The sequence below is a fragment of the Rattus norvegicus genome, chromosome 1 (genome assembly GCF_021556685.1).
Source record: "Rattus norvegicus strain SHRSP/BbbUtx chromosome 1, alternate assembly SHRSP_T2T, whole genome shotgun sequence".
NCBI lineage: Eukaryota > Metazoa > Chordata > Mammalia > Rodentia > Muridae > Rattus > Rattus norvegicus.
The window spans coordinates 210,789,361-210,814,092 of NC_141534.1; the positions used below are offsets into that span (position 1 = coordinate 210,789,361).

Consider the following 24,732-nt stretch of genomic DNA (forward strand, 5'->3'; position numbering starts at 1 on the left):
GGATCACACAGCATTTAACGTCTTCTGCAATACCTCCCCGGGATAGAAGAGCTTTTGGCGTTCTTACTGCGACCCAAGGCTTTCAAAAGGTATTCACGGAAACCTAAGGCCTCACCAAATCCAAACTGTGTTTTTTCACTGGTTCTAACAGTCTTCCACATTCTCACTGAGGAAGAAATCATTCCCCTCCTTCTCACTCATGGCTATAGCTTACCAGAGATTTTCCTTCGGATCTAAAGTCTGTCTTAGGTTCTCATTAAGGCTTAAAGTCTTCCTTAGGACCTCCTTGGACTCGAATGTTTTCCTTGGTTCTCTCTTGGACTCAATCCTGCTCCAGTTTCTCATTGGAACCTGTTCCATTTCTATGATGTTTCTAGGGTCCAAAGCTTTTCCCAGGTATTTTCAGAGGACTAGTACATTCTCTAAATTACCATTGAGGTGTCATGTTGTCAGGAGAATGTATCCGGTACCTTTTCTTCTGTCAGAGTCTCACTGATGTCCAATAATATGCCAGATTGAAACTAGGTTCTGAGCAGTCTCCTGTGTCTACCTGGAGCCTCATGCCATCCCAGGATCTCATGGACACCTAAGGCCTACCCAGTAATTCCCTGCCTGTTTTGATCTCGACGGTCGGTATGCACAGTTGCTAGAAGAAAAGATGTAGTTTCTTATGCTGAGTGTCTTCCCATAGGTATATGGCCAAGTCCCTAACTAAGGTCATAAATCTATCTTCCCAAGCGTCTCACCTGCCTGGAGAATCTTATCTGAATCTTGGCTCAATTATTTCACGGAAGGAGGCAGTTGAATGGTTAAGATCGCAGGAAACCCTCCATCCGTAGGGAAGACCAACATAGTCCCTTTCAAAGTCTTCAGCAGTCCTGTAAGGGCAAAGTACTATGCATTACTTTTGTTCTCTGATTATATACTCTCAAGTGGGGAGGTGGCATTGTCACTTTGTTCTGTCACATGTCAGATTATCTCTAGTAATTGATATACCTGCAGTCTGATTATCAGGCACAGGCTGGGCACTGTGGGTTTCCAGAATTTAAGCTTTTTTATCTTATGACTCAAAGGCTTTTTCAAAAATTATGTTTGTCATACTGCGGAAGTTCTTGGATTCAGGTACAACCACCTGGGGGCTATAGATCGTAAGGAAAACTTGGAACTGCCATAGACTGAGCAGCCTTGAACAGGGAGGAATAGCATAGTGGTTAGGAACTTGTGGGAACCATGGGTGGAGAACCTCAGGATGACCACTTGTCCCTTTTGCTAAGAGGACAAATACCTTCCTCCCTGCTCATGACACTCACTGGGGCTCATGGCCGTCATAAGATGCTAACTTGAATGTAAATATTTTGAGACTCTCACTGGACTACCTTGCAGAATAATGTCTCTTGAGTACTCATCTGTTCCCAGAGGGTTTCCCAGTTTCTGAGAGTATGAGAAGGCCTTTACCTCTCACCATTCACTAAGACCTCTTTAGGGAGTCACAGGGATCCAGGGCCGTCCTCAGTACTCGGACCTCTATGGATTCCTTCCTAAGGTTCTACGTCAGTGCTCAGACCTTCTCAGGATCTCCGTGGGACCTAAGACCTTCCCCGAAGGAGTTTCTTCCTTCTACAGAGTTTCTGAAATTCACGTTGGCACCTCAATTCTGACCAAGTATATTGCTGGACTTAAGGCTTTCCAAGGTTTTCAGGAAGGCTGTGTCTGAAAGACTTCCCTGTTATCTCAAAGGGGTTTAATGTCATCCCCAATACTCACTGGAGCCCAAAGCCATCACTGCCACCAATTGTACTAGTTATGGGTTTTGTATAAAAGGACTGCATACTACTACAGCTCTCTATGTTCTCACCAGTTCTTTTCTTTTGCCTCTCTCTCTTTCTCTCTCTCCCTCTCCCTCTCTCTTCCAAATTTGTCATTGTTTCTCTCTGTATCTCCCTAATTTTAATTTTCAACCTCTAAACCGTTCGCTAGGCTCAGCTTCCAAAATTTATTGTTATTTCTCTGTTCTTGGGTCTGATAAATGAAGTTCGGAAGCTTTGTTCTAGCAACCTTTCTAGCTCCTGTGTCTATACTTCCCTTTCCTGTATGTTTTTGTTGTGTAAAACCTTTGCTTGTACTCTCCTTAATTACTTATACTGTTTTGTTTTTCCTGAGAGTCCTGTCTTCTCAGAAGACATAGTAAACAAAGATAGTTGAAATTGTAATAATGAAAATTGTGTTTTACATGTATTCCTTGGGAACTATTCAAAATGGCAGTTCAGGAAAACCAAGGATATCTATTTAGTTACTTAAATTCAGGTGAGTGTGTCTGGGTGTGTGTGTGTGTGTGTGTGTGCGTGTGCGTGTGTGTGTCTGTATTTTTTCTTACCTGATTCAGAGTTCTAGTGCCTTTCTCTTATTCTCTCTCTTTTCCATTCAGAACACCGCAGTACTCTCCAAATCTTTTATATGCAGGCACGAGCTAATTGGAGAAGGACCCAAGCCTTCTGAGCCATGTCTGTTTGCACGCCTGCTGGCACTATGTGCTGCGATCTGGGGCTGTCTGCAGTGCAAGCCTTCTGTACAGCAGGTCTGGCTGTTCTGTGTCCTGTTGAGACATGGGAGAGAAAGGAAAGCGAGCACAGGAAGGCTTGCTTTGGTGGAGACACCTGATCAGCTTCCTGTGCCCGTGAGAAGCCTTTGCAAAGTGGGCTACCATTTTTTCACCTCTTGATGCTAAGCTCTGATGTTTCACAGGAAGACCTACCCCAGCGTCCTTGGTCCTTTTAGGCTCAACGAACCCCAACTATGTTGTGACATTGGTACTGGGGCTAAATCTGAGCTCAGAGATGGGTTACTGTCATGGTCTGAATGGGGCATGGGAGGGAGGTTCTCAGTAGATCTATAGAAACTTGTAGACCCACTAGGTGTATCATTTTTCACCCCGAGGCAACTTTACAGCCCAGCCCTACTTGCCTATAGTGGGGAGGAGTGAATTTTCCCTCAAGTTGCTTGGGTTCTAAACCCCAGGTTTGGAGCCATTTTGTTGCTCTAATTTCCAAAGCAAATGAGACCATATATAGAACATACAATCCAATGCAATCAGGTCAATCTCAGCTCCTCCTCTACAGGCCACTCTCCTCGCTCTTTTGCCCTTCTCTCTCTCCTAATGCTATCACCGTCAAACCTCGAGTCTCACCTTTCCCTTCTAGTCTCCAATCACATGCCCTAGATTTATTGACAGGTTAATATAGGAAGACGGTTCCCATGAGATCACCTGGGTACTTGGTGGTCTGCTGTCTGGGGGCAGAATTAGAATCACAATACAAAAAGCAGGACTGGATGGATAATTTAAATGGGAACACTACGTATGCTTTAAGACCTCCCTCCAAAGACGCAATGAAGCCTATGGCGCAAGGCCCACAAGGGTTCCCAGGTTACCCTTGTGGCTTTCCAAGTCGTATCTGTGGCCTAATTCCTTGCACAGCATCTTGCTAGAGCCTATACGGGGTATCAAGTGGGCCAATATATTCCTCAATTTCTCATGGAATGTAGGGATGGGAATGAAGGCTTTCTTCATGTTCGAAATGCGACGTACAACATTCCAAAAGATCTCCATATGGTTAAGGCCTTCTTCAAAGTGTTATTGAGACCTCTGTTTTCCCTAGGTTCTTTGTGAAATAGAAAGGTTCTTAGAGACTCTCAGTGTGTCGTGAACTTCTGGCAAGATTACACTGGCATGTTAGGCCTTCCTGAGAAACACAAGGTCTCAGGCCTTGACAGGGTTCGATGTGTGTCCTACAATATTGCAAAGTTGAACCTAAGGTTTTGCCTAGATTCTCTGTCAGTCTAAGAAGGTCCCCAGGATCACACAGCATTTAACGTCTTCTGCAATACCTCCCCGGGATAGAAGAGCTTTTGGCGTTCTTACTGCGACCCAAGGCTTTCAAAAGGTATTCACGGAAACCTAAGGCCTCACCAAATCCAAACTGTGGTTTTTAACTGGTTCTAACAGTCTTCCACATTCTCACTGAGGAAGAAATCATTCCCCTCCTTCTCACTCATGGCTATAGCTTACCAGAGATTTTCCTTCGGATCTAAAGTCTGTCTTAGGTTCTCATTAAGGCTTAAAGTCTTCCTTAGGACCTCCTTGGACTCGAATGTTTTCCTTGGTTCTCTCTTGGACTCAATCCTGCTCCAGTTTCTCACTGGAACCTGTTCCATTTCTATGATGTTTCTAGGGTCCAAAGCTTTTCCCAGGTATTTTCAGAGGACTAGTACATTCTCTAAATTACCATTGAGGTGTCATGTTGTCAGGAGAATGTATCCGGTACCTTTTCTTCTGTCAGAGTCTCACTGATGTCCAATAATATGCCAGATTGAAACTAGGTTCTGAGCAGTCTCCTGTGTCTACCTGGAGCCTCATGCCATCCCAGGATCTCATGGACACCTAAGGCCTACCCAGTAATTCCCTGCCTGTTTTGATCTCGACGGTCGGTATGCACAGTTGCTAGAAGAAAAGATGTAGTTTCTTATGCTGAGTGTCTTCCCATAGGTATATGGCCAAGTCCCTAACTAAGGTCATAAATCTATCTTCCCAAGCGTCTCACCTGCCTGAAGAATCTTATCTGAATCTTGGCTCAAATATTTCACGGAAGGAGGCAGTTGAATGGTTAAGATCGCAGGAAACCCTCCATCCGTAGGGAAGACCAACATAGTCCCTTTCAAAGTCTTCAGCAGTCCTGTAAGGGCAAAGTACTATGCATTACTTTTGTTCTCTGATTATATACTCTCAAGTGGGGAGGTGGCATTGTCACTTTGTTCTGTCACATGTCAGATTATCTCTAGTAATTGATATACCTGCAGTCTGATTATCAGGCACAGGCTGGGCACTGTGGGTTTCCAGAATTTAAGCTTTTTTATCTTATGACTCAAAGGCTTTTTCAAAAATTATGTTTGTCATACTGCGGAAGTTCTTGGATTCAGGTACAACCACCTGGGGGCTATAGATCGTAAGGAAAACTTGGAACTGCCATAGACTGAGCAGCCTTGAACAGGGAGGAATAGCATAGTGGTTAGGAACTTGTGGGAACCATGGGTGGAGAACCTCAGGAAGACCACTTGTCTTTTGCTAAGAAGACAAATACCTTCCTCCCTGCTCATGACACTCACTGGGGCTCATGGCCGTCATAAGATGCTAACATGAATGTAAATATTTTGAGACTCTCACTGGACTTCCTTGCAGAATAATGTCTCTTGAGTACTCATCTGTTCCCAGAGGGTTTCCAAGTTTCTGAGAGTATGAGAAGGCCTTTACCTCTCACCATTCACTAAGACCTCTTTAGGGAGTCACAGGGATCCAGGGCCGTCCTCAGTACTCGGACCTCTATGGATTCCTTCCTAAGGTTCTACTTCAGTGCTCAGACCTTCTCAGGATCTCCGTGGGACCTAAGACCTTCCCCTAAGGAGTTTCTTCCTTCTACAGAGTTTCTGAAATTCACGTTGGCACCTCAATTCTGACCAAGTATATTTCTGGACTTAAGGCTTTCCAAGGTTTTCAGGAAGGCTGTGTCTGAAAGACTTCCCTGTTATCTCAAAGGGGTTTAATGTCATCCCCAATACTCACTGGAGCCCAAAGACATCACTGCCACCAATTGTACTACTCATGGGTTTTGTATAAAAGGACTGCATACTACTACAGCTCTCTATGTTCTCACCGGTTCTTTTCTTTTGCCTCTCTCTCTTTCTCTCTCTCCCTATCCCTCTCTCTTCCAAAATGTCATTGTTTCTCTCTGTATCTCCCTAATTTTAATTTTCAACCTCTAAACCGTTCTCTAGGCTCAGCTTCCAAAATTTATTGTTATTTCTCTGTTCTTGGGTCTGATATATGAAGTTCGGAAGCTTTGTTCTAGCAACCTTTCTAGCTCCTGTGTCCATACTTCCCTTTCCTGTATGTTTTTGTTGTGTAAAACCTTTGCTTGTACTCTCCTTAATTACTTATACTGTTTTGTTTTTCCTGAGAGTCCTGTCTTCTCAGAAGACATAGTAAACAAAGATAGTTGAAATTGTAATAATGAAAATTGTGTTTTACATGTATTCCTTGGGAACTATTCAAAATGGCAGTTCAGGAAAACCAAGGATATCTATTTGGTTACTAAAATTCAGGTGAGTGTGTCTGGGTGTGTGTGTGTGTGTGTGTGTGTGTGTGTGTGTGTGTGTGCGTGTGCGTGTGCGTGTGTGTGTCTGTATTTTTTCTTACCTGTTTCAGAGTTCTAGTGCCTTTCTCTTACTCTCTCTCTTTTCCATTCAGAACACCGCAGTACTCTCCAAATCTTTTATATGGAGGCACGAGCTAATTGGAGAAGGACCCAAGCCTTCTGAGCCATGTCTGTTTGCACGCCTGCTGGCACTATGTGCTGCGATCTGGGGCTGTCTGCAGTGCAAGCCTTCTGTACAGCAGGTCTGGCTGTTCTGTGTCCTGTTGAGACATGGGAGAGAAAGGAAAGCGAGCACAGGAAGGCTTGCTTTGGTGGAGACACCTGATCAGCTTCCTGTGCCCGTGAGAAGCCTTTGCAAAGTGGGCTACCATTTTTTCACCTCTTGATGCTAAGCTCTGATGTTTCACAGGAAGACCTACCCCAGCGTCCTTGTTCCTTTTAGGCTCAACGAACCCCAACTATGTTGTGACATTGGTACTGGGGCTAAATCTGAGCTCAGAGATGGGTTACTGTCATGGTCTGAATGGGGCATGGGAGGGAGGTTCTCAGTAGATCTATAGAAACTTGTAGACCCACTAGGTGTATCATTTTTCACCCCGAGGCAACTTTACAGCCCAGCCCTACTTGCCTATAGTGGGGAGGAGTGAATTTTCCCTCAAGTTGCTTGGGTTCTAATCCCCAGGTTTGGAGCCATTTTGTTGCTCTAATTTCCAAAGCAAATGAGACCATATATAGAACATACAATCCAATGCAATCAGGTCAATCTCAGCTCCTCCTCTACAGGCCACTCTCCTCGCTCTTTTGCCCTTCTCTCTCTCCTAATGCTATCACCGTCAAACCTCCAGTCTCACCTTTCCCTTCTAGTCTCCAATCACATGCCCTAGATTTATTGACAGGTTAATATAGGAAGACGGTTCCCATGAGATCACCTGGGTACTTGGTGGTCTGCTGTCTGGGGGCAGAATTAGAATCACAATACAAAAAGCAGGACTGGATGGATAATTTAAATGGGAACACTACGTATGCTTTAAGACCTCCCTCCAAAGACGCAATGAAGCCTATGGCGCAAGGCCCACAAGGGTTCCCAGGTTACCCTTGTGGCTTTCCAAGTCGTATCTGTGGCCTAATTCCTTGCACAGCATCTTGCTAGAGCCTATACGGGGTATCAAGTGGGCCAATATATTCCTCAATTTCTCATGGAATGTAGGGATGGGAATGAAGGCTTTCTTCATGTTCGAAATGCGACGTACAACATTCCAAAAGATCTCCATATGGTTAAGGCCTTCTTCAAAGTGTTATTGAGACCTCTGTTTTCCCTAGGTTCTTTGTGAAATAGAAAGGTTCTTAGAGACTCTCAGTGTGTCGTGAACTTCTGGCAAGATTACACTGGCATGTTAGGCCTTCCTGAGAAACACAAGGTCTCAGGCCTTGACAGGGTTCGATGTGTGTCCTACAATATTGCAAAGTTGAACCTAAGGTTTTGCCTAGATTCTCTGTCAGTCTAAGAAGGTCCCCAGGATCACACAGCATTTAACGTTTTCTGCAATACCTCCCCGGGATAGAAGAGCTTTTGGCGTTCTTACTGCGACCCAAGGCTTTCAAAAGGTATTCACGGAAACCTAAGGCCTCACCAAATCCAAACTGTGGTTTTTAACTGGTTCTAACAGTCTTCCACATTCTCACTGAGGAAGAAATCATTCCCCTCCTTCTCACTCATGGCTATAGCTTACCAGAGATTTTCCTTCGGATCTAAAGTCTGTCTTAGGTTCTCATTAAGGCTTAAAGTCTTCCTTAGGACTTCCTTGGACTCGAATGTTTTCCTTGGTTCTCTCTTGGACTCAATCCTGCTCCAGTTTCTCACTGGAACCTGTTCCATTTCTATGATGTTTCTAGGGTCCAAAGCTTTTCCCAGGTATTTTCAGAGGACTAGTACATTCTCTAAATTACCATTGAGGTGTCATGTTGTCAGGAGAATGTATCCGGTACCTTTTCTTCTGTCAGAGTCTCACTGATGTCCAATAATATGCCAGATTGAAACTAGGTTCTGAGCAGTCTCCTGTGTCTACCTGGAGCCTCATGCCATCCCAGGATCTCATGGACACCTAAGGCCTACCCAGTAATTCCCTGCCTGTTTTGATCTCGACGGTCGGTATGCACAGTTGCTAGAAGAAAAGATGTAGTTTCTTATGCTGAGTGTCTTCCCATAGGTATATGGCCAAGTCCCTAACTAAGGTCATAAATCTATCTTCCCAAGCGTCTCACCTGCCTGAAGAATCTTATCTGAATCTTGGCTCAATTATTTCACGGAAGGAGGCAGTTGAATGGTTAAGATCGCAGGAAACCCTCCATCCGTAGGGAAGACCAACATAGTCCCTTTCAAAGTCTTCAGCAGTCCTGTAAGGGCAAAGTACTATGCATTACTTTTGTTCTCTGATTATATACTCTCAAGTGGGGAGGTGGCATTGTCACTTTGTTCTGTCACATGTCAGATTATCTCTAGTAATTGATATACCTGCAGTCTGATTATCAGGCACAGGCTGGGCACTGTGGGTTTCCAGAATTTAAGCTTTTTTATCTTATGACTTAAAGGCTTTTTCAAAAATTATGTTTGTCATACTGCGGAAGTTCTTGGATTCAGGTACAACCACCTGGGGGCTATAGATCGTAAGGAAAACTTGGAACTGCCATAGACTGAGCAGCCTTGAACAGGGAGGAATAGCATAGTGGTTAGGAACTTGTGGGAACCATGGGTGGAGAACCTCAGGAAGACCACTTGTCTTTTGCTAAGAAGACAAATACCTTCCTCCCTGCTCATGACACTCACTGGGGCTCATGGCCGTCATAAGATGCTAACATGAATGTAAATATTTTGAGACTCTCACTGGACTTCCTTGCAGAATAATGTCTCTTGAGTACTCATCTGTTCCCAGAGGGTTTCCAAGTTTCTGAGAGTATGAGAAGGCCTTTACCTCTCACCATTCACTAAGACCTCTTTAGGGAGTCACAGGGATCCAGGGCCGTCCTCAGTACTCGGACCTCTATGGATTCCTTCCTAAGGTTCTACTTCAGTGCTCAGACCTTCTCAGGATCTCCGTGGGACCTAAGACCTTCCCCTAAGGAGTTTCTTCCTTCTACAGAGTTTCTGAAATTCACGTTGGCACCTCAATTCTGACCAAGTATATTTCTGGACTTAAGGCTTTCCAAGGTTTTCAGGAAGGCTGTGTCTGAAAGACTTCCCTGTTATCTCAAAGGGGTTTAATGTCATCCCCAATACTCACTGGAGCCCAAAGACATCACTGCCACCAATTGTACTACTCATGGGTTTTGTATAAAAGGACTGCATACTACTACAGCTCTCTATGTTCTCACCGGTTCTTTTCTTTTGCCTCTCTCTCTTTCTCTCTCTCCCTATCCCTCTCTCTTCCAAAATGTCATTGTTTCTCTCTGTATCTCCCTAATTTTAATTTTCAACCTCTAAACCGTTCTCTAGGCTCAGCTTCCAAAATTTATTGTTATTTCTCTGTTCTTGGGTCTGATATATGAAGTTCGGAAGCTTTGTTCTAGCAACCTTTCTAGCTCCTGTGTCCATACTTCCCTTTCCTGTATGTTTTTGTTGTGTAAAACCTTTGCTTGTACTCTCCTTAATTACTTATACTGTTTTGTTTTTCCTGAGAGTCCTGTCTTCTCAGAAGACATAGTAAACAAAGATAGTTGAAATTGTAATAATGAAAATTGTGTTTTACATGTATTCCTTGGGAACTATTCAAAATGGCAGTTCAGGAAAACCAAGGATATCTATTTGGTTACTAAAATTCAGGTGAGTGTGTCTGGGTGTGTGTGTGTGTGTGTGTGTGTGTGTGTGTGTGTGCGTGTGCGTGTGCGTGTGTGTGTCTGTATTTTTTCTTACCTGTTTCAGAGTTCTAGTGCCTTTCTCTTACTCTCTCTCTTTTCCATTCAGAACACCGCAGTACTCTCCAAATCTTTTATATGGAGGCACGAGCTAATTGGAGAAGGACCCAAGCCTTCTGAGCCATGTCTGTTTGCACGCCTGCTGGCACTATGTGCTGCGATCTGGGGCTGTCTGCAGTGCAAGCCTTCTGTACAGCAGGTCTGGCTGTTCTGTGTCCTGTTGAGACATGGGAGAGAAAGGAAAGCGAGCACAGGAAGGCTTGCTTTGGTGGAGACACCTGATCAGCTTCCTGTGCCCGTGAGAAGCCTTTGCAAAGTGGGCTACCATTTTTTCACCTCTTGATGCTAAGCTCTGATGTTTCACAGGAAGACCTACCCCAGCGTCCTTGGTCCTTTTAGGCTCAACGAACCCCAACTATGTTGTGACATTGGTACTGGGGCTAAATCTGAGCTCAGAGATGGGTTACTGTCATGGTCTGAATGGGGCATGGGAGGGAGGTTCTCAGTAGATCTATAGAAACTTGTAGACCCACTAGGTGTATCATTTTTCACCCCGAGGCAACTTTACAGCCCAGCCCTACTTGCCTATAGTGGGGAGGAGTGAATTTTCCCTCAAGTTGCTTGGGTTCTAAACCCCAGGTTTGGAGCCATTTTGTTGCTCTAATTTCCAAAGCAAATGAGACCATATATAGAACATACAATCCAATGCAATCAGGTCAATCTCAGCTCCTCCTCTACAGGCCACTCTCCTCGCTCTTTTGCCCTTCTCTCTCTCCTAATGCTATCACCGTCAAACCTCGAGTCTCACCTTTCCCTTCTAGTCTCCAATCACATGCCCTAGATTTATTGACAGGTTAATATAGGAAGACGGTTCCCATGAGATCACCTGGGTACTTGGTGGTCTGCTGTCTGGGGGCAGAATTAGAATCACAATACAAAAAGCAGGACTGGATGGATAATTTAAATGGGAACACTACGTATGCTTTAAGACCTCCCTCCAAAGACGCAATGAAGCCTATGGCGCAAGGCCCACAAGGGTTCCCAGGTTACCCTTGTGGCTTTCCAAGTCGTATCTGTGGCCTAATTCCTTGCACAGCATCTTGCTAGAGCCTATACGGGGTATCAAGTGGGCCAATATATTCCTCAATTTCTCATGGAATGTAGGGATGGGAATGAAGGCTTTCTTCATGTTCGAAATGCGACGTACAACATTCCAAAAGATCTCCATATGGTTAAGGCCTTCTTCAAAGTGTTATTGAGACCTCTGTTTTCCCTAGGTTCTTTGTGAAATAGAAAGGTTCTTAGAGACTCTCAGTGTGTCGTGAACTTCTGGCAAGATTACACTGGCATGTTAGGCCTTCCTGAGAAACACAAGGTCTCAGGCCTTGACAGGGTTCGATGTGTGTCCTACAATATTGCAAAGTTGAACCTAAGGTTTTGCCTAGATTCTCTGTCAGTCTAAGAAGGTCCCCAGGATCACACAGCATTTAACGTCTTCTGCAATACCTCCCCGGGATAGAAGAGCTTTTGGCGTTCTTACTGCGACCCAAGGCTTTCAAAAGGTATTCACGGAAACCTAAGGCCTCACCAAATCCAAACTGTGGTTTTTAACTGGTTCTAACAGTCTTCCACATTCTCACTGAGGAAGAAATCATTCCCCTCCTTCTCACTCATGGCTATAGCTTACCAGAGATTTTCCTTCGGATCTAAAGTCTGTCTTAGGTTCTCATTAAGGCTTAAAGTCTTCCTTAGGACCTCCTTGGACTCGAATGTTTTCCTTGGTTCTCTCTTGGACTCAATCCTGCTCCAGTTTCTCACTGGAACCTGTTCCATTTCTATGATGTTTCTAGGGTCCAAAGCTTTTCCCAGGTATTTTCAGAGGACTAGTACATTCTCTAAATTACCATTGAGGTGTCATGTTGTCAGGAGAATGTATCCGGTACCTTTTCTTCTGTCAGAGTCTCACTGATGTCCAATAATATGCCAGATTGAAACTAGGTTCTGAGCAGTCTCCTGTGTCTACCTGGAGCCTCATGCCATCCCAGGATCTCATGGACACCTAAGGCCTACCCAGTAATTCCCTGCCTGTTTTGATCTCGACGGTCGGTATGCACAGTTGCTAGAAGAAAAGATGTAGTTTCTTATGCTGAGTGTCTTCCCATAGGTATATGGCCAAGTCCCTAACTAAGGTCATAAATCTATCTTCCCAAGCGTCTCACCTGCCTGAAGAATCTTATCTGAATCTTGGCTCAAATATTTCACGGAAGGAGGCAGTTGAATGGTTAAGATCGCAGGAAACCCTCCATCCGTAGGGAAGACCAACATAGTCCCTTTCAAAGTCTTCAGCAGTCCTGTAAGGGCAAAGTACTATGCATTACTTTTGTTCTCTGATTATATACTCTCAAGTGGGGAGGTGGCATTGTCACTTTGTTCTGTCACATGTCAGATTATCTCTAGTAATTGATATACCTGCAGTCTGATTATCAGGCACAGGCTGGGCACTGTGGGTTTCCAGAATTTAAGCTTTTTTATCTTATGACTCAAAGGCTTTTTCAAAAATTATGTTTGTCATACTGCGGAAGTTCTTGGATTCAGGTACAACCACCTGGGGGCTATAGATCGTAAGGAAAACTTGGAACTGCCATAGACTGAGCAGCCTTGAACAGGGAGGAATAGCATAGTGGTTAGGAACTTGTGGGAACCATGGGTGGAGAACCTCAGGAAGACCACTTGTCTTTTGCTAAGAAGACAAATACCTTCCTCCCTGCTCATGACACTCACTGGGGCTCATGGCCGTCATAAGATGCTAACATGAATGTAAATATTTTGAGACTCTCACTGGACTTCCTTGCAGAATAATGTCTCTTGAGTACTCATCTGTTCCCAGAGGGTTTCCAAGTTTCTGAGAGTATGAGAAGGCCTTTACCTCTCACCATTCACTAAGACCTCTTTAGGGAGTCACAGGGATCCAGGGCCGTCCTCAGTACTCGGACCTCTATGGATTCCTTCCTAAGGTTCTACTTCAGTGCTCAGACCTTCTCAGGATCTCCGTGGGACCTAAGACCTTCCCCTAAGGAGTTTCTTCCTTCTACAGAGTTTCTGAAATTCACGTTGGCACCTCAATTCTGACCAAGTATATTTCTGGACTTAAGGCTTTCCAAGGTTTTCAGGAAGGCTGTGTCTGAAAGACTTCCCTGTTATCTCAAAGGGGTTTAATGTCATCCCCAATACTCACTGGAGCCCAAAGACATCACTGCCACCAATTGTACTACTCATGGGTTTTGTATAAAAGGACTGCATACTACTACAGCTCTCTATGTTCTCACCGGTTCTTTTCTTTTGCCTCTCTCTCTTTCTCTCTCTCCCTATCCCTCTCTCTTCCAAAATGTCATTGTTTCTCTCTGTATCTCCCTAATTTTAATTTTCAACCTCTAAACCGTTCTCTAGGCTCAGCTTCCAAAATTTATTGTTATTTCTCTGTTCTTGGGTCTGATATATGAAGTTCGGAAGCTTTGTTCTAGCAACCTTTCTAGCTCCTGTGTCCATACTTCCCTTTCCTGTATGTTTTTGTTGTGTAAAACCTTTGCTTGTACTCTCCTTAATTACTTATACTGTTTTGTTTTTCCTGAGAGTCCTGTCTTCTCAGAAGACATAGTAAACAAAGATAGTTGAAATTGTAATAATGAAAATTGTGTTTTACATGTATTCCTTGGGAACTATTCAAAATGGCAGTTCAGGAAAACCAAGGATATCTATTTGGTTACTAAAATTCAGGTGAGTGTGTCTGGGTGTGTGTGTGTGTGTGTGTGTGTGTGTGTGTGTGTGTGCGTGTGCGTGTGCGTGTGTGTGTCTGTATTTTTTCTTACCTGTTTCAGAGTTCTAGTGCCTTTCTCTTACTCTCTCTCTTTTCCATTCAGAACACCGCAGTACTCTCCAAATCTTTTATATGGAGGCACGAGCTAATTGGAGAAGGACCCAAGCCTTCTGAGCCATGTCTGTTTGCACGCCTGCTGGCACTATGTGCTGCGATCTGGGGCTGTCTGCAGTGCAAGCCTTCTGTACAGCAGGTCTGGCTGTTCTGTGTCCTGTTGAGACATGGGAGAGAAAGGAAAGCGAGCACAGGAAGGCTTGCTTTGGTGGAGACACCTGATCAGCTTCCTGTGCCCGTGAGAAGCCTTTGCAAAGTGGGCTACCATTTTTTCACCTCTTGATGCTAAGCTCTGATGTTTCACAGGAAGACCTACCCCAGCGTCCTTGTTCCTTTTAGGCTCAACGAACCCCAACTATGTTGTGACATTGGTACTGGGGCTAAATCTGAGCTCAGAGATGGGTTACTGTCATGGTCTGAATGGGGCATGGGAGGGAGGTTCTCAGTAGATCTATAGAAACTTGTAGACCCACTAGGTGTATCATTTTTCACCCCGAGGCAACTTTACAGCCCAGCCCTACTTGCCTATAGTGGGGAGGAGTGAATTTTCCCTCAAGTTGCTTGGGTTCTAATCCCCAGGTTTGGAGCCATTTTGTTGCTCTAATTTCCAAAGCAAATGAGACCATATATAGAACATACAATCCAATGCAATCAGGTCAATCTCAGCTCCTCCTCTACAGGCCACTCTCCTCGCTCTTTTGCCCTTCTCTCTCTCCTAATGCTATCACCGTCAAACCTCCAGTCTCACCTTTCCCTTCTAGTCTCCAATCACATGCCCTAGATTTATTGACAGGTTAATATAGGAAGACGGTTCCCATGAGATCACCTGGGTACTTGGTGGTCTGCTGTCTGGGGGCAGAATTAGAATCACAATACAAAAAGCAGGACTGGATGGATAATTTAAATGGGAACACTACGTATGCTTTAAGACCTCCCTCCAAAGACGCAATGAAGCCTATGGCGCAAGGCCCACAAGGGTTCCCAGGTTACCCTTGTGGCTTTCCAAGTCGTATCTGTGGCCTAATTCCTTGCACAGCATCTTGCTAGAGCCTATACGGGGTATCAAGTGGGCCAATATATTCCTCAATTTCTCATGGAATGTAGGGATGGGAATGAAGGCTTTCTTCATGTTCGAAATGCGACGTACAACATTCCAAAAGATCTCCATATGGTTAAGGCCTTCTTCAAAGTGTTATTGAGACCTCTGTTTTCCCTAGGTTCTTTGTGAAATAGAAAGGTTCTTAGAGACTCTCAGTGTGTCGTGAACTTCTGGCAAGATTACACTGGCATGTTAGGCCTTCCTGAGAAACACAAGGTCTCAGGCCTTGACAGGGTTCGATGTGTGTCCTACAATATTGCAAAGTTGAACCTAAGGTTTTGCCTAGATTCTCTGTCAGTCTAAGAAGGTCCCCAGGATCACACAGCATTTAACGTTTTCTGCAATACCTCCCCGGGATAGAAGAGCTTTTGGCGTTCTTACTGCGACCCAAGGCTTTCAAAAGGTATTCACGGAAACCTAAGGCCTCACCAAATCCAAACTGTGGTTTTTAACTGGTTCTAACAGTCTTCCACATTCTCACTGAGGAAGAAATCATTCCCCTCCTTCTCACTCATGGCTATAGCTTACCAGAGATTTTCCTTCGGATCTAAAGTCTGTCTTAGGTTCTCATTAAGGCTTAAAGTCTTCCTTAGGACTTCCTTGGACTCGAATGTTTTCCTTGGTTCTCTCTTGGACTCAATCCTGCTCCAGTTTCTCACTGGAACCTGTTCCATTTCTATGATGTTTCTAGGGTCCAAAGCTTTTCCCAGGTATTTTCAGAGGACTAGTACATTCTCTAAATTACCATTGAGGTGTCATGTTGTCAGGAGAATGTATCCGGTACCTTTTCTTCTGTCAGAGTCTCACTGATGTCCAATAATATGCCAGATTGAAACTAGGTTCTGAGCAGTCTCCTGTGTCTACCTGGAGCCTCATGCCATCCCAGGATCTCATGGACACCTAAGGCCTACCCAGTAATTCCCTGCCTGTTTTGATCTCGACGGTCGGTATGCACAGTTGCTAGAAGAAAAGATGTAGTTTCTTATGCTGAGTGTCTTCCCATAGGTATATGGCCAAGTCCCTAACTAAGGTCATAAATCTATCTTCCCAAGCGTCTCACCTGCCTGAAGAATCTTATCTGAATCTTGGCTCAATTATTTCACGGAAGGAGGCAGTTGAATGGTTAAGATCGCAGGAAACCCTCCATCCGTAGGGAAGACCAACATAGTCCCTTTCAAAGTCTTCAGCAGTCCTGTAAGGGCAAAGTACTATGCATTACTTTTGTTCTCTGATTATATACTCTCAAGTGGGGAGGTGGCATTGTCACTTTGTTCTGTCACATGTCAGATTATCTCTAGTAATTGATATACCTGCAGTCTGATTATCAGGCACAGGCTGGGCACTGTGGGTTTCCAGAATTTAAGCTTTTTTATCTTATGACTTAAAGGCTTTTTCAAAAATTATGTTTGTCATACTGCGGAAGTTCTTGGATTCAGGTACAACCACCTGGGGGCTATAGATCGTAAGGAAAACTTGGAACTGCCATAGACTGAGCAGCCTTGAACAGGGAGGAATAGCATAGTGGTTAGGAACTTGTGGGAACCATGGGTGGAGAACCTCAGGAAGACCACTTGTCTTTTGCTAAGAAGACAAATACCTTCCTCCCTGCTCATGACACTCACTGGGGCTCATGGCCGTCATAAGATGCTAACATGAATGTAAATATTTTGAGACTCTCACTGGACTTCCTTGCAGAATAATGTCTCTTGAGTACTCATCTGTTCCCAGAGGGTTTCCAAGTTTCTGAGAGTATGAGAAGGCCTTTACCTCTCACCATTCACTAAGACCTCTTTAGGGAGTCACAGGGATCCAGGGCCGTCCTCAGTACTCGGACCTCTATGGATTCCTTCCTAAGGTTCTACTTCAGTGCTCAGACCTTCTCAGGATCTCCGTGGGACCTAAGACCTTCCCCTAAGGAGTTTCTTCCTTCTACAGAGTTTCTGAAATTCACGTTGGCACCTCAATTCTGACCAAGTATATTTCTGGACTTAAGGCTTTCCAAGGTTTTCAGGAAGGCTGTGTCTGAAAGACTTCCCTGTTATCTCAAAGGGGTTTAATGTCATCCCCAATACTCACTGGAGCCCAAAGACATCACTGCCACCAATTGTACTACTCATGGGTTTTGTATAAAAGGACTGCATACTACTACAGCTCTCTATGTTCTCACCGGTTCTTTTCTTTTGCCTCTCTCTCTTTCTCTCTCTCCCTATCCCTCTCTCTTCCAAAATGTCATTGTTTCTCTCTGTATCTCCCTAATTTTAATTTTCAACCTCTAAACCGTTCTCTAGGCTCAGCTTCCAAAATTTATTGTTATTTCTCTGTTCTTGGGTCTGATATATGAAGTTCGGAAGCTTTGTTCTAGCAACCTTTCTAGCTCCTGTGTCCATACTTCCCTTTCCTGTATGTTTTTGTTGTGTAAAACCTTTGCTTGTACTCTCCTTAATTACTTATACTGTTTTGTTTTTCCTGAGAGTCCTGTCTTCTCAGAAGACATAGTAAACAAAGATAGTTGAAATTGTAATAATGAAAATTGTGTTTTACATGTATTCCTTGGGAACTATTCAAAATGGCAGTTCAGGAAAACCAAGGATATCTATTTGGTTACTAAAATTCAGGTGAGTGTGTCTGGGTGTGTGTGTGTGTGTGTGTGTGTGTGTGTGTGTGCGTGTGCGTGTGTGTGTCTGTATTTTTTCTTACCTGTTTCAGAGTTCTAGTGCCTTTCTCTTACTCTCTCTCTTTTCCATTCAGAACACCGCAGTACTCTCCAAATCTTTTATATGGAGGCACGAGCTAATTGGAGAAGGACCCAAGCCTTCTGAGCCATGTCTGTTTGCACGCCTGCTGGCACTATGTGCTGCGATCTGGGGCTGTCTGCAGTGCAAGCCTTCTGTACAGCAGGTCTGGCTGTTCTGTGTCCTGTTGAGACATGGGAGAGAAAGGAAAGCGAGCACAGGAAGGCTTGCTTTGGTGGAGACACCTGATCAGCTTCCTGTGCCCGTGAGAAGCCTTTGCAAAGTGGGCTACCATTTTTTCACCTCTTGATGCTAAGCTCTGATGTTTCACAGGAAGACCTACCCCAGCGTCCTTGTTCCTTTTAGGCTCAACGAACCCCAACTATGTTGTGACATTGGTACTGGGGCTAAATCTGAGCTCAGAGATGGGTTACTGTCATGGTCTGAATGGGGCATGGGAGGGAGGTTCTCAGTAGATCTATAGAAACTTGTAGACCCACTAGGTGTATCATTTTTCACCCCGAGGCAACTTTACAGCCCAGCCCTACTTGCCTATAGTGGGGAGGAGTGAATTTTCCCTCAAGTTGCTTGGGTTCTAATCCCCAGGTTTGGAGCCATTTTGTTGCTCTAATTTCCAAAGCAAATGAGACCATATATAGAACATACAATCCAATGCAATCAGGTCAATCTCAGCTCCTCCTCTACAGGCCACTCTCCTCGCTCTTTTGCCCTTCTCTCTCTCCTAATGCTATCACCGTCAAACCTCCAGTCTCACCTTTCCCTTCTAGTCTCCAATCACATGCCCTAGATTTATTGACAGGTTAATATAGGAAGACGGTTCCCATGAGATCACCTGGGTACTTGGTGGTCTGCTGTCTGGGGGCAGAATTAGAATCACAATACAAAAAGCAGGACTGGATGGATAATTTAAATGGGAACACTACGTATGCTTTAAGACCTCCCTCCAAAGACGCAATGAAGCCTATGGCGCAAGGCCCACAAGGGTTCCCAGGTTACCCTTGTGGCTTTCCAAGTCGTATCTGTGGCCTAATTCCTTGCACAGCATCTTGCTAGAGCCTATACGGGGTATCAAGTGGGCCAATATATTCCTCAATTTCTCATGGAATGTAGGGATGGGAATGAAGGCTTTCTTCATGTTCGAAATGCGACGTACAACATTCCAAAAGATCTCCATATGGTTAAGGCCTTCTTCAAAGTGTTATTGAGACCTCTGTTTTCCCTAGGTTCTTTGTGAAATAGAAAGGTTCTTAGAGACTCTCAGTGTGTCGTGAACTTCTGGCAAGATTACACTGGCATGTTAGGCCTTCCTGAGAAACACAAGGTCTCAGGCCTTGACAGGGTTCGATGTGTGTCCTACAATATTGCAAAGTTGAACCTAAGGTTTTGCCTAGATTCTCTGTCAGTCTAAGAAGGTCCCCAGGATCACACAGCATTTAACGTTTTCTGCAATACCTCCCCGGGATAGAAGAGCTTTTGGCGTTCTTACTGCGACCCAAGGCTTTCAAAAGGTATTCACGGAAACCTAAGGCCTCACCAAATCCAAACTGTGGTTTTTAACTGGTTCTAACAGTCTTCCACATTCTCACTGAGGAAGAAATCATTCCCCTCCTTCTCACTCATGGCTATAGCTTACCAGAGATTTTCCTTCGGATCTAAAGTCTGTCTTAGGTTCTCATTAAGGCTTAAAGTCTTCCTTAGGACTTCCTTGGACTCGAATGTTTTCCTTGGTTCTCTCTTGGACTCAATCCTGCTCCAGTTTCTCACTGGAACCTGTTCCATTTCTATGATGTTTCTAGGGTCCAAAGCTTTTCCCAGGTATTTTCAGAGGACTAGTACATTCTCTAAATTACCATTGAGGTGTCATGTTGTCAGGAGAATGTATCCGGTACCTTTTCTTCTGTCAGAGTCTCACTGATGTCCAATAATATGCCAGATTGAAACTAGGTTCTGAGCAGTCTCCTGTGTCTACCTGGAGCCTCATGCCATCCCAGGATCTCATGGACACCTAAGGCCTACCCAGTAATTCCCTGCCTGTTTTGATCTCGACGGTCGGTATGCACAGTTGCTAGAAGAAAAGATGTAGTTTCTTATGCTGAGTGTCTTCCCATAGGTATATGGCCAAGTCCCTAACTAAGGTCATAAATCTATCTTCCCAAGCGTCTCACCTGCCTGAAGAATCTTATCTGAATCTTGGCTCAATTATTTCACAGAAGGAGGCAGTTGAATGGTTAAGATCGCAGGAAACCCTCCATCCGTAGGGAAGACCAACATAGTCCCTTTCAAAGTCTTCAGCAGTCCTGTAAGGGCAAAGTACTATGCATTACTTTTGTTCTCTGATTATATACTCTCAAGTGGGGAGGTGGCATTGTCACTTTGTTCTGTCACATGTCAGATTATCTCTAGTAATTGATATACCTGCAGTCTGATTATCAGGCACAGGCTGGGCACTGTGGGTTTCCAGAATTTAAGCTTTTTTATCTTATGACTTAAAGGCTTTTTCAAAAATTATGTTTGTCATACTGCGGAAGTTCTTGGATTCAGGTACAACCACCTGGGGGCTATAGATCGTAAGGAAAACTTGGAACTGCCATAGACTGAGCAGCCTTGAACAGGGAGGAATAGCATAGTGGTTAGGAACTTGTGGGAACCATGGGTGGAGAACCTCAGGAAGACCACTTGTCTTTTGCTAAGAAGACAAATACCTTCCTCCCTGCTCATGACACTCACTGGGGCTCATGGCCGTCATAAGATGCTAACATGAATGTAAATATTTTGAGACTCTCACTGGACTTCCTTGCAGAATAATGTCTCTTGAGTACTCATCTGTTCCCAGAGGGTTTCCAAGTTTCTGAGAGTATGAGAAGGCCTTTACCTCTCACCATTCACTAAGACCTCTTTAGGGAGTCACAGGGATCCAGGGCCGTCCTCAGTACTCGGACCTCTATGGATTCCTTCCTAAGGTTCTACTTCAGTGCTCAGACCTTCTCAGGATCTCCGTGGGACCTAAGACCTTCCCCTAAGGAGTTTCTTCCTTCTACAGAGTTTCTGAAATTCACGTTGGCACCTCAATTCTGACCAAGTATATTGCTGGACTTAAGGCTTTCCAAGGTTTTCAGGAAGGCTGTGTCTGAAAGACTTCCCTGTTATCTCAAAGGGGTTTAATGTCATCCCCAATACTCACTGGAGCCCAAAGACATCACTGCCACCAATTGTACTACTCATGGGTTTTGTATAAAAGGACTGCATACTACTACAGCTCTCTATGTTCTCACCGGTTCTTTTCTTTTGCCTCTCTCTCTTTCTCTCTCTCCCTATCCCTCTCTCTTCCAAAATGTCATTGTTTCTCTCTGTATCTCCCTAATTTTAATTTTCAACCTCTAAACCGTTCTCTAGGCTCAGCTTCCAAAATTTATTGTTATTTCTCTGTTCTTGGGTCTGATATATGAAGTTCGGAAGCTTTGTTCTAGCAACCTTTCTAGCTCCTGTGTCCATACTTCCCTTTCCTGTATGTTTTTGTTGTGTAAAACCTTTGCTTGTACTCTCCTTAATTACTTATACTGTTTTGTTTTTCCTGAGAGTCCTGTCTTCTCAGAAGACATAGTAAACAAAGATAGTTGAAATTGTAATAATGAAAATTGTGTTTTACATGTATTCCTTGGGAACTATTCAAAATGGCAGTTCAGGAAAACCAAGGATATCTATTTGGTTACTAAAATTCAGGTGAGTGTGTCTGGGTGTGTGTGTGTGTGTGTGTGTGTGTGTGTGTGTGCGTGTGCGTGTGCGTGTGTGTGTCTGTATTTTTTCTTACCTGTTTCAGAGTTCTAGTGCCTTTCTCTTACTCTCTCTCTTTTCCATTCAGAACACCGCAGTACTCTCCAAATCTTTTATATGGAGGCACGAGCTAATTGGAGAAGGACCCAAGCCTTCTGAGCCATGTCTGTTTGCACGCCTGCTGGCACTATGTGCTGCGATCTGGGGCTGTCTGCAGTGCAAGCCTTCTGTACAGCAGGTCTGGCTGTTCTGTGTCCTGTTGAGACATGGGAGAGAAAGGAAAGCGAGCACAGGAAGGCTTGCTTTGGTGGAGACACCTGATCAGCTTCCTGTGCCCGTGAGAAGCCTTTGCAAAGTGGGCTACCATTTTTTCACCTCTTGATGCTAAGCTCTGATGTTTCACAGGAAGACCTACCCCAGCGTCCTTGTTCCTTTTAGGCTCAACGAACCCCAACTATGTTGTGACATTGGTACTGGGGCTAAATCTGAGCTCAGAGATGGGTTACTGTCATGGTCTGAATGGGGCATGGGAGGGAGGTTCTCAGTAGATCTATAGAAACTTGTAGACCCACTAGGTGTATCATTTTTCACCCCGAGGCAACTTTACAGCCCAGCCCTACTTGCCTATAGTGGGGAGGAGTGAATTTTCCCTCAAGTTGCTTGGGTTCTAATCCCCAGGTTTGGAGCCATTTTGTTGCTCTAATTTCCAAAGCAAATGAGACCATATATAGAACATACAATCCAATGCAATCAGGTCAATCTCAGCTCCTCCTCTACAGGCCACTCTCCTCGCTCTTTTGCCCTTCTCTCTCTCCTAATGCTATCACCGTCAAACCTCCAGTCTCACCTTTCCCTTCTAGTCTCCAATCACATGCCCTAGATTTATTGACAGGTTAATATAGGAAGACGGTTCCCATGAGATCACCTGGGTACTTGGTGGTCTGCTGTCTGGGGGCAGAATTAGAATCACAATACAAAAAGCAGGACTGGATGGATAATTTAAATGGGAACACTACGTATGCTTTAAGACCTCCCTCCAAAGACGCAATGAAGCCTATGGCGCAAGGCCCACAAGGGTTCCCAGGTTACCCTTGTGGCTTTCCAAGTCGTATCTGTGGCCTAATTCCTTGCACAGCATCTTGCTAGAGCCTATACGGGGTATCAAGTGGGCCAATATATTCCTCAATTTCTCATGGAATGTAGGGATGGGAATGAAGGCTTTCTTCATGTTCGAAATGCGACGTACAACATTCCAAAAGATCTCCATATGGTTAAGGCCTTCTTCAAAGTGTTATTGAGACCTCTGTTTTCCCTAGGTTCTTTGTGAAATAGAAAGGTTCTTAGAGACTCTCAGTGTGTCGTGAACTTCTGGCAAGATTACACTGGCATGTTAGGCCTTCCTGAGAAACACAAGGTCTCAGGCCTTGACAGGGTTCGATGTGTGTCCTACAATATTGCAAAGTTGAACCTAAGGTTTTGCCTAGATTCTCTGTCAGTCTAAGAAGGTCCCCAGGATCACACAGCATTTAACGTTTTCTGCAATACCTCCCCGGGATAGAAGAGCTTTTGGCGTTCTTACTGCGACCCAAGGCTTTCAAAAGGTATTCACGGAAACCTAAGGCCTCACCAAATCCAAACTGTGGTTTTTAACTGGTTCTAACAGTCTTCCACATTCTCACTGAGGAAGAAATCATTCCCCTCCTTCTCACTCATGGCTATAGCTTACCAGAGATTTTCCTTCGGATCTAAAGTCTGTCTTAGGTTCTCATTAAGGCTTAAAGTCTTCCTTAGGACTTCCTTGGACTCGAATGTTTTCCTTGGTTCTCTCTTGGACTCAATCCTGCTCCAGTTTCTCACTGGAACCTGTTCCATTTCTATGATGTTTCTAGGGTCCAAAGCTTTTCCCAGGTATTTTCAGAGGACTAGTACATTCTCTAAATTACCATTGAGGTGTCATGTTGTCAGGAGAATGTATCCGGTACCTTTTCTTCTGTCAGAGTCTCACTGATGTCCAATAATATGCCAGATTGAAACTAGGTTCTGAGCAGTCTCCTGTGTCTACCTGGAGCCTCATGCCATCCCAGGATCTCATGGACACCTAAGGCCTACCCAGTAATTCCCTGCCTGTTTTGATCTCGACGGTCGGTATGCACAGTTGCTAGAAGAAAAGATGTAGTTTCTTATGCTGAGTGTCTTCCCATAGGTATATGGCCAAGTCCCTTATAAGGTCATAAATCTATCTTCCCAAGCGTCTCACCTGCCTGAAGAATCTTATCTGAATCTTGGCTCAATTATTTCACGGAAGGAGGCAGTTGAATGGTTAAGATCGCAGGAAACCCTCCATCCGTAGGGAAGACCAACATAGTCCCTTTCAAAGTCTTCAGCAGTCCTGTAAGGGCAAAGTACTATGCATTACTTTTGTTCTCTGATTATATACTCTCAAGTGGGGAGGTGGCATTGTCACTTTGTTCTGTCACATGTCAGATTATCTCTAGTAATTGATATACCTGCAGTCTGATTATCAGGCACAGGCTGGGCACTGTGGGTTTCCAGAATTTAAGCTTTTTTATCTTATGACTTAAAGGCTTTTTCAAAAATTATGTTTGTCATACTGCGGAAGTTCTTGGATTCAGGTACAACCACCTGGGGGCTATAGATCGTAAGGAAAACTTGGAACTGCCATAGACTGAGCAGCCTTGAACAGGGAGGAATAGCATAGTGGTTAGGAACTTGTGGGAACCATGGGTGGAGAACCTCAGGAAGACCACTTGTCTTTTGCTAAGAAGACAAATACCTTCCTCCCTGCTCATGACACTCACTGGGGCTCATGGCCGTCATAAGATGCTAACATGAATGTAAATATTTTGAGACTCTCACTGGACTTCCTTGCAGAATAATGTCTCTTGAGTACTCATCTGTTCCCAGAGGGTTTCCAAGTTTCTGAGAGTATGAGAAGGCCTTTACCTCTCACCATTCACTAAGACCTCTTTAGGGAGTCACAGGGATCCAGGGCCGTCCTCAGTACTCGGACCTCTATGGATTCCTTCCTAAGGTTCTACTTCAGTGCTC

General features: G+C 44.4%; 1 long non-coding RNA gene across 1 annotated transcript in view; it reads right to left on the bottom strand.

The window, feature by feature from the left end:
• LOC147997012 (uncharacterized) overlaps positions 1-24,732 on the bottom strand; it is a 59,744-nt gene that overhangs the window by 33,939 nt on the left and 1,073 nt on the right. The window contains exons 2-14 of the long non-coding RNA XR_015652736.1: positions 23,921-24,052; positions 21,701-21,919; positions 20,058-20,189; positions 17,837-18,055; positions 16,200-16,331; positions 13,979-14,197; positions 12,332-12,463; positions 10,111-10,329; positions 8,466-8,597; positions 6,245-6,463; positions 4,596-4,727; positions 2,375-2,593; positions 747-878 (exon numbers count right to left, since the gene is read on the bottom strand). This is a non-coding gene — a long non-coding RNA (uncharacterized LOC147997012). The remainder of the gene's footprint in view (positions 1-746; positions 879-2,374; positions 2,594-4,595; positions 4,728-6,244; positions 6,464-8,465; positions 8,598-10,110; positions 10,330-12,331; positions 12,464-13,978; positions 14,198-16,199; positions 16,332-17,836; positions 18,056-20,057; positions 20,190-21,700; positions 21,920-23,920; positions 24,053-24,732) is intronic.